General features: G+C 39.9%; 1 protein-coding gene; it reads right to left on the bottom strand.

Moving 5' to 3' along the window:
- LOC122447477 (ATP-binding cassette sub-family C member 4-like) overlaps positions 1-9,068 on the bottom strand; it is a 1,659,665-nt gene that overhangs the window by 318,114 nt on the left and 1,332,483 nt on the right.

Here is a 9,068-nt window from a genome sequence, read left to right as displayed (position 1 = left end):
GGGACCTTCCTGGGATAGACCCTACCCCCACCCCATGCCCTCTGCCTGTCTCTTGTTTGTAGAAAAGCTTCAGTCTCCCAGCCTTCCTCTGAGTCACAAAAGGCTGGCTCAAGGATGACTGGAAGAATGTGAAGATGTAATAACAAAAAAAACTTCATCAATAGATTAGCCATACAGCAGTCACAGAATCTTTATAACAGGGTCTGGTGCACATTCCTGAGTTGTTTTGCAGATGCTAAAAAGTCCACCAGGTGGAAGAAGTTAACTCTATGATAACCATGATAAACTGGAACCTAAGGATTTATGATGATAACCCCTATTTCATTACCCTGCTCCTCCACATCAATCGGAATAGTGCATGAGCTAATCAAGTACCCTGGACTCTCTCCCTCAGCTTGCCTTTAAAAACCCTCCCCTGAAATCCACTGGGGAGTTCCAGCCTTCTGAGCATGAACATCCCGTACTCCTTGCTTGACCCTTGCAATAAACCTTTCTCTGCTCAGAACTCCAACTTTTCAGTTTGTTTCACCTCAGTGTACATTGGGCACAAGACCTTGGTTTGGCCAATACAAACCAGGCACCAAACATTTGATGATGGCCAACAACAGGGTTTAGCACAGATTATGGTTATAGAGCTGCAAGATTTAGAGAAATGTGACAGACTAGAAAACTTCAAATGATTTCAAAAGCTGAATTCATGCTGTCATTAGAGATCTCCACAACATGTGAGATGTCTTGCATCTCACAGGTTACATTGTGGGGGGAACTCTTGTGAGCTTTCTGCTGCCCTCTTACAAGGGGAATTTGGGACAGAGAGATTGCCTTATGATTTCTTTCATCATGAGCTCAGCTCAATAAAGCTGGAGGAGAAATCTATTTTAAAGAAATCCTTAATGTATTCAAACATTTTTTATAACTCAAACATGTAACAGTGGCATATGTTATAGAACACAGGTTATGTGCATTTGTGGGAAACTTACTTCACTTTTCACTCAAACAATGACCTGCCGGGGTCCTTGCCCCAGCAGGATCCAGGGGTACTCTCAGGATGAATGGCGTCAGCGAGAGAGAGACACAGTGAGCCATAGCTCGGTGGCTAAGTCTGAAGTTTATTTTTGCACTGCCCCTTTATACCCTTAACAACGTCTTTTGGGGGGAAGTGCATATTGCTTACACACAGGTCATCTCAAAACATTACAGCAACTTGACCTTCAACAGAAACAGGATGTCACCCACATACTTTTCATTCACAAGGGTCTTCTTTATCATTTGGCCTTCAGGCCTGCTAACATTTTATGGCTTGCACGTGGTGTGACTTAAGCAACTTCAGTAGCCGGCCCTGTTTTTCTTGTGATTAATCTATTTTCTTTCTAATAGGTGTCATCTCCATGGGAACTAGATAGCATTACATGTTTACAGAACAGAAATGCAAAGGATTGCAAAAACAGCAGATATAGCACAAAACAGGCTCTTAGTCTAAAAGTTAACTACCTGCAGGAACTCACCAGCTAATCTCTATCTAAAGTATTTTCTATTAGGCACATTTGTGGCTATTATATTTGTGGAGCTTTTCTCACCCCGCGGAGGGACCTATGCTTAATAGTTTCTTTTGTTAGCGTACTATGCTTAGGATGTTTAGAACAATCATGAGCATTTTTTGCAATGAGAGCACACATTTATCAAACAAGCCAGAATGCCAGCAAAAGGGTTTGAATTGAAGCATTTCCTTCATCCCTGGCCCCTTCATAGGGTACCAGCGTCCAGGAGATTTATTAATTAGTGTTTTAAGTTGGTCTTTATTCAGTGAAAGAGGAGCAGGAGAACTCTCGGCAGGCAACACAAGAATCTGCAGCAGGGCAAACAAGAACAACAACAGAAAAGGAGGGAGGATACAGGGTGGGGTAGAGGCCGAGGCCAACCTTGTATCCCGAATGGCCTTGCGTGTCAGGTTTTTTCCTCATGACCTCGTCATGGATGGGATCCTGAACGGCCTTGCCTATCAGGTATTTTCTTCATGACCTCATCATGGGTGGGATCTCCCATAATGGCTCCCAGCAATGACCTATTCCAGGAGGTGTTATCTGTTTTACAGATGAGAAAAATGAGGCTCAAAGACAGAACTTCTCCAAGGTCTTCGAATCAGTAAATGATGAATCTTAATTTGGATTCAAGTCCAACCCAGCAAGACTAGCCCACTGGTGGATGGTCAGTGTGTGAAAAGTGCCAAGAATATGCTATCTGAATGAATCAATGACTATAGTAGGACTGAGAACAAAATCTTGGGCCCTCACTCATAAGTGGTAAGTTATTTGTGTGGCTGCCTTACCAGCTCAGCAGCTTTTCTTCCCTTTCATTCTAAATGAAGAAAGATCAAAGTTTGTGGGGCTTATAACAAGATCACCTCAGTATTCTTTGATAATTTCCCATGCACGTTGGCTAAAATGGTGTTATTAATAATGACTTTTAGCTTCAGTTATGCAAGATGAATATGTCCTGCAGAACTAGGGTATGGCAATGTGGCTACAATTGACAATTCTATACTGTGTCCTTTTCATTTGCTGAGAGAGTAGAGCTTGGGGGTTTGCAACATAAAAGAGAGAAAAAAATCTAAATGATTAAGATGTGAAGTAATAGATACATTGATTGGCTTGGTATGATGAGCATTTCTGTGTATATGGATGTCAAATCATCAAGTTGTACATCTAAATATATACAATTTTTGATTGTCAATTAGATCTCAATAAGCTGGAGAAGAAATCAATTTTAAAGAAATCCTTAATGTATTCAAACATTTTTTTTATAACTCAAAGTTGTAACAATGGCAATGTGTTGATTATTTTCTATTGATGGGCACGATGGTGGCTTATTATACAATTTTCTTGATACTATTTCTTTATTTTCAGGCATGTTTGAAATTTTCTATTGCAAAAAGGAAGACAGAGCTTAAAATTGTCAGTTTTCAACTACCCATCTCTCTGGTGTTAACTCTTTCTCAGATAATGCAATCTACAATCTAAATAATCACTCCTCACCTAATTTCCAGTTGTCTTTGAAATTCTCTACATTTTCCATCCCTATAAATGTTCAGCTACTAGTTCTGCTTCAAAGATGAAGAAATTGCTTGCTGAAGTTGGAAGTCTGGTGACTTCCCTTGTCACTATTCCCCATACTGTTCTCTTCAGTTCCAACTATCTCAGGACCATAGTTATCATCTCTAAACTGTCAAATACACTCAGTCCCTTCAGCTTCTACTGTATTTTTTAAAACTAAGATTTTTTTGAAACTTTTTAGCATTCTTTTCTGAAAATAAACTAATACTATGTTTAGAAGAAATGTTGAAATCCAGTGTTAAATTGTTCAGAGAAGAGTGGCTCTAGAGCCAGAGGACCAGATACTTCACTCATCTTATTTCCTACAGGGTTACTGTGAGCCTCAGAATTTGTGAGAACATTTTCTAAAAACTAAAACCTAAAACAACATACAAATAAAACTTTGTTTTGAACAGATGTTCAGTGAATGCCTTTCAGTGCAGGACCACTAGGCCAGACACAGAAGTTACAAACACCAGGGAGATGTCATAAGACCTCTATCTGCACTTGTTTACTGATCTGAAATGGTTCAATACTATGACTAAAGGAGCAATAACAAGTAATGGAGAGGATGCAGAGAAACTGGGGTCCTCATATACCGCTGGTGGGAATGTAAAATGGTATAACCACAAAGTTACCACATAACCCAGCAATTCTTCTCATAGTTATCTATCCAAGATAAATGAAAACATATGTCCACTTGAAAACTTAGTTACAAATGTTATAACACCATTATTCATACAAAGGTAAAGGTGTTACGGCTGGGAGGAAGCAAGTGTACACCACCTTATGAATGGGTAAATGAAATCTGGAATTACATGCAATAGGATATTATTTGTCAAGATGGATACACTGCCGTATGCCACAAAGCAGATGAACATTGAATATATTATGAACATTGAACATTAAATATATTATGCCTAGTTAATGAAGACAGCCATTGACTCTAGTGAGGAGGACAAAACAATATCTTAAGGGAAATTCAATCTCATTGGACTTGAAGATTCATTTCCAAACAAACCTCAGGGACACATGGTGGAAATCTGTATCTGTGCAAACTATTAATTATTATATGGTCTACAGAAGGGGTCCTCAACCACTGGTCTGTGGCCTGTTAGGAACCAGGCCACATAGTAAGAGGTGAGCAATGGGCAAGGAAGAGAAGCTTGATCAGTATTTATAGCCCCTCCACTCGTCACTCCCATTACCACCTGAGCTTTGCCTCCTGTCAGATCAGCAGTAGCATTAGATTCTCATAGAGGCACAAACCTTATTGTGAACTGCTCATGTGAGGGATTTAGGTTTCACACTCCTTATGAGAATCCAATGCCTGATGATCTGAGGAGGAGCTGAAAGGATGATGCTAGCACTGGGGAGCACATGCAAACACAGATTATCATTAGCAGAGAGGTTGACGGCACAGAGACCAAAATAAGGCAACTGCTTGCAGACTCAGATCAAAACCCTTTCAGTGAGCGGCCAGTGAAAAGCTGCATCTGCTGGCAGGCTGTACAGCAGCACAAGTTGATGTACTTCAACTGGACAGCCACATCTCATGATAGGCTTTAAATCAAAATCCATCACTAATTTTAGTGTGCACAAGACCTGCCCATTATTTTATTTACCACTTCCATCAATGGCTCTTTTCTGTGCTGCACACTTGTCTCCATCACAGTTTTGGTAAGCCCACAAGCTAACTTTAGCCAAAATGAGTAAAAAACAAACATAGCTGGAGAGTTTCTTTAATACGGGGTAGAGGCCCAATGATAAGACTGCCAACAAAAAGAAAACTTAAGATAAAATATAAAGAGTTCTACTTCACTTATGGGTTCATTGCAACACATATATGTAGCAACCAGCTATCCAATGAAATAAAGTGGCTGCATTCAATGCCAAACTGGATCTATGGAGGTGACAAGTGAACATTGAGATTTTTGATGTGTTTCAAATATTAGCAGAGATTTTGAAAGAGAATGAACCAGGGACTTCTTTCTCCCAGCTGGTGTGTGATCACCTATCTCAGCTTTCTAATGAGTTTGAGCATTACATCCCAACCACAAAAGACTCGAACTGGGAAGGAATGGATCTGCGACCCATCTGTGAATAAGCCAGGTGAATCAACTTTGTTCATGCTAGAAAGAGGATCAGCTTCTTAAGACTGTAATGGTGACCTAAAAAGTATGTTTGAGACAACTTCAAATTTCTATACGTTCTAGATTAAAGTCAAGGCAGAATATCCTGCCACAGGATATTCTCTGGAGAAGAGATTGCCACAAAGCACTGAACAGCCTGCTTCCATTTCCAACAAGCTATCTTTGTAAAGCAGGGTTTTCTGCAGTGACAGCAACCAAAACAAGATCACAAAGTAGACTGGACATAAGCAACACACTTTGGCTGTCACTCTCTCCCATCACCCCTGGATGAGACCATCTAGTTGTAGAAAAACAAGCTCTAGGCTCCCTGATTCTGCAGTCTAGTGAGTTTTATAATTATTTCATTATATATCACAATGTAATAATAATAGAAATAAAGTACACAATAAATAAAGTAGTTGAATCATCTTGAATTCATCCACTCTCACTGGTCTGTGGAAAAGTTGTCCTCCATGAAACTGGTCCCTAGTTCCAAAAAGTTGAAGATGACTGGTCTACAGGATCTCTGCCAAACAGTCAAAGCTTTAAGTGTTAAATCTGCAGCAGGTATAAGAGCAGTACTAAAATGGTTCAACTGAGATGATGCTGGTCCTCAAGCATTTTCAATCAAGACATATAGGAAAACGGGATTCACAATTTAAACATAATGCTGTGGGTATCCAGAGTTCTGAATATAGTGACAATTTCTCTATTACTCCTCCTAGTAATATATCCACCTCTGTAAACTCAGGAGTGGGCACCCAGCTGAAATCTAGCCAATCATCATATGCCATGTCCGTGTCCAAAGGGCTTGGCCCAGAGATAACCTCATGGCTAACCAGACGAACTGGATTTCTTCCTTGAGAACGTTGAGTGGGGGTGGTGGGGGGGTGGGGGTGATTTTGTTTTGTTTTTTGTTGGAGCTAGAAAGGGAAAATCTCTTTTCCTTTCTGATGAGGGAGTTTTAAGGACTTGACCCATGATTGGTAACCATGTGCCCCATTTACATTGAGAGCCTGAAAGAATAAAGCAGGCAGTCAGGGAAAGTCATACAGTCAACAAGTATTTAATAAACACCTACTATTCCAGGAGCTAGGAATGCATAAGTGAACAGGACGAGTGGTATAAAGCAGAGTCTCAGTGACATCAAGTCCCTAGGGTTCCTGAGGCTAACAGGATCCCTCCTTGGACAGTGTGACCTGCTGGAGCAGAAGCTGTTACTTTCCAGCTCGTGTCCTCTGACTCCTGACCAGGACTAAGGAGCTCACTGCTTATCTGACACTCTCCACTTAGGGCCTCTGTCTAGCTATGGAAGCACACTGGGGCCATATGCAAAGCAAGCCAAAAACCTTGGATTCAACCCTTAACCAGTGATGGATGGGGAGTGGGTCGATAAACGCCCCAGTGCCCTTGTCTGTGAGTTGGAATAATTCTGTCTACCAGGGTGACCCCAAGGGAAGGAGCCCAGTTGCAAAAGCAGTAACTTTCTTGCTGACACACTTTTTATTAGCTTCCTTCCTATTTTTGTCTCACTTCACTCCCTACATGTGGATCACTTCTAAATTAAGCCACTTTCACTCAAATGTTTGCCTCAATGTTTATGACTGGGGAACCCAAACTATGAAACCTATGAGGAACATCATTCCAAGCATTGAAAGCTATATTCACTCCACCCTTGAACCCATGAAAACCCAGTAGCACTATTCACATGGCAATTTTTAGGTCTTGAAATGCATCTGATCCAAACTGAAGTGTCCTTTAACTGTACAATACAACACAGATTTCAAAGATAGCATAAAACTCTTTTTTATCTCAATGATTTTACATTTTTTTCTCAATGATTTTTTTACATTTTTTACATGCTGATGTAGTATTTTTGACACACTGGCTTAAAAATATCTTACTATTATTTGTACCTTTTAACTTTTTCACATCGCTATTACAAATTTAAATTTACAGATGTGGTTCACTGTATATTTCTATGGATAGTATGGCTGTAACCAGCAGAAAGGCTTTAGCACCAAAAATTTCTCTCCCACTCAAGAAAGCAAATCAGTAAGGGTCATACTAGTATACAAATTTCGAATGTGATCTAATTCATGGAAAGAAGTCACACTCACATTTCAGAACTTTGTTGTTAGTGATGAGTTCCCGTGTCACTTCCCACTGGCCCTCAGTCATATTTGCATCATTTCACTATCATATAGAGTCCTGAAGTAAAAAATTAAGCACAACTTCTCAATTTGGGCCAATGGCTTCCCTGGGGGTTAGTGGTAAAGAATCTGCTTGCCAATCAGGAGACCCAGGTTTGATCCCTGGGTCGGGAAGATCCCCTAGAGAAGAAAATGGCAACCCACTCCAGTATTCTTGCCTGGGAAATCCCATGGACAGAGGGGCCTGGCAGGCTACAGACCATGCGGTCACAAAACAGGATGACTGAGTGACTAAACAACAACATTAAGATATTATAATAATACTGGGAGCTTCAGTTATTGTGTTTTCAGCCTTTTGGAAAACTAGTTCATTACTGAGATAGGTTGTCCAGAAACTGCTAAGAGTTGATAAGGGTGTCCTCAGAAAATAATATACCTAAAAAGATGAAAACCCTGCTTTCATTAGGCTCACAATCTAGAAAAGGAAGAGGTAAAAAGAAAATTTCAGCAAAATAATACAAATAATGTAAACATATAAGTATATTCATTTTCACCTATTAAATTAGCAACACTCTTTAAAAACCAGAATACCCCATGCTAATGAAAAGTGTGATAGGTACTGTAATCTACTATTTGTAAACTATAAATTAGAAAAGCCTTTTAAGAACATAATCTAACAATATCTATTAAAAGCCTTAAAAATATTCATCTTCTTTGACTTTTACCTACAAGATGATGAAGACAAAAAAGTCATTTATAGAAAACTATTTATGCACAATTTTATTTATATACAAATGTTTCTCAGAGCAATGGTTATTATTAAATTGTAATAGGATTTAGAAATATCCTAACTTCTAAGTTTAGCAATAGCAACATGACTGAACAAATTATGAATTATTTTTAAACAAGTGCTTTTGAATATCTACCATACATCTACCTTTCAAAGCACTGGGAATCAATGGACTACAAGATACGTAAGGTTTATCTTCTCATGGTGTTTACATTGAAGTAGTGAGAGACAGACTGTAAAAAAAGTAAATGGATGAACGAGATAACATCAGGTTTGATGAGGAATATGAAGAACAGTAAGTGAAAGTGGCTGGAGATGGCTGGTAAGCCCTGATCTAAACTGGGTGGTCAAGAGGGCTGCTTAGAGGAGAAACTTAGCCAAAACCAGAGACTTAGTCTTCTGCAAACCCAGGAACAAAACAAACAAACAAAAAAAAAGATAAAAGATAAAAAAAAATCCCTGGTATTGGATAAGATAACTTAGGTGAGTGGAGATTAAGAAAAAAAAAAAAAAAAAAAGGAAAGGGAGACCTGCTCTTGCATCTGTCAGAGGAGGCAAACTGCCACCCCTGAGACTGAGGAGGCCCATGGTGAACAGAGGAAGCTGAGGCTTCCCCAGGGTGAAACCACCATGGGAACCCGCACTTGGGGAGGAAACCAGAGCCATAACTGACAAACTGCTGGAGGCTCAGTGTGAACAATCTGAGAGTAAAAACTCCAGGGGACCCAGTCATGGGGGGACTCACAATATTGTGAGATTTACCTCCAGGAGCTTCACCAGGATCCTACAGGAGATGCCAGGGAAAATCCCCTCAGCCTTCCTGCTGGAAGTGGGGTGATACAGGGTAGCCAATTTGAAATAGACCAGAACACTCAGTCCTCTTAACAAGGTCATCCCTAGAGGA

The sequence above is a fragment of the Cervus canadensis genome, chromosome 9 (assembly GCF_019320065.1).
Source record: "Cervus canadensis isolate Bull #8, Minnesota chromosome 9, ASM1932006v1, whole genome shotgun sequence".
NCBI lineage: Eukaryota > Metazoa > Chordata > Mammalia > Artiodactyla > Cervidae > Cervus > Cervus canadensis.
Note: the sequence above shows the minus strand (reverse complement) of the source record. Positions and strands in the feature narration are given on the sequence as shown.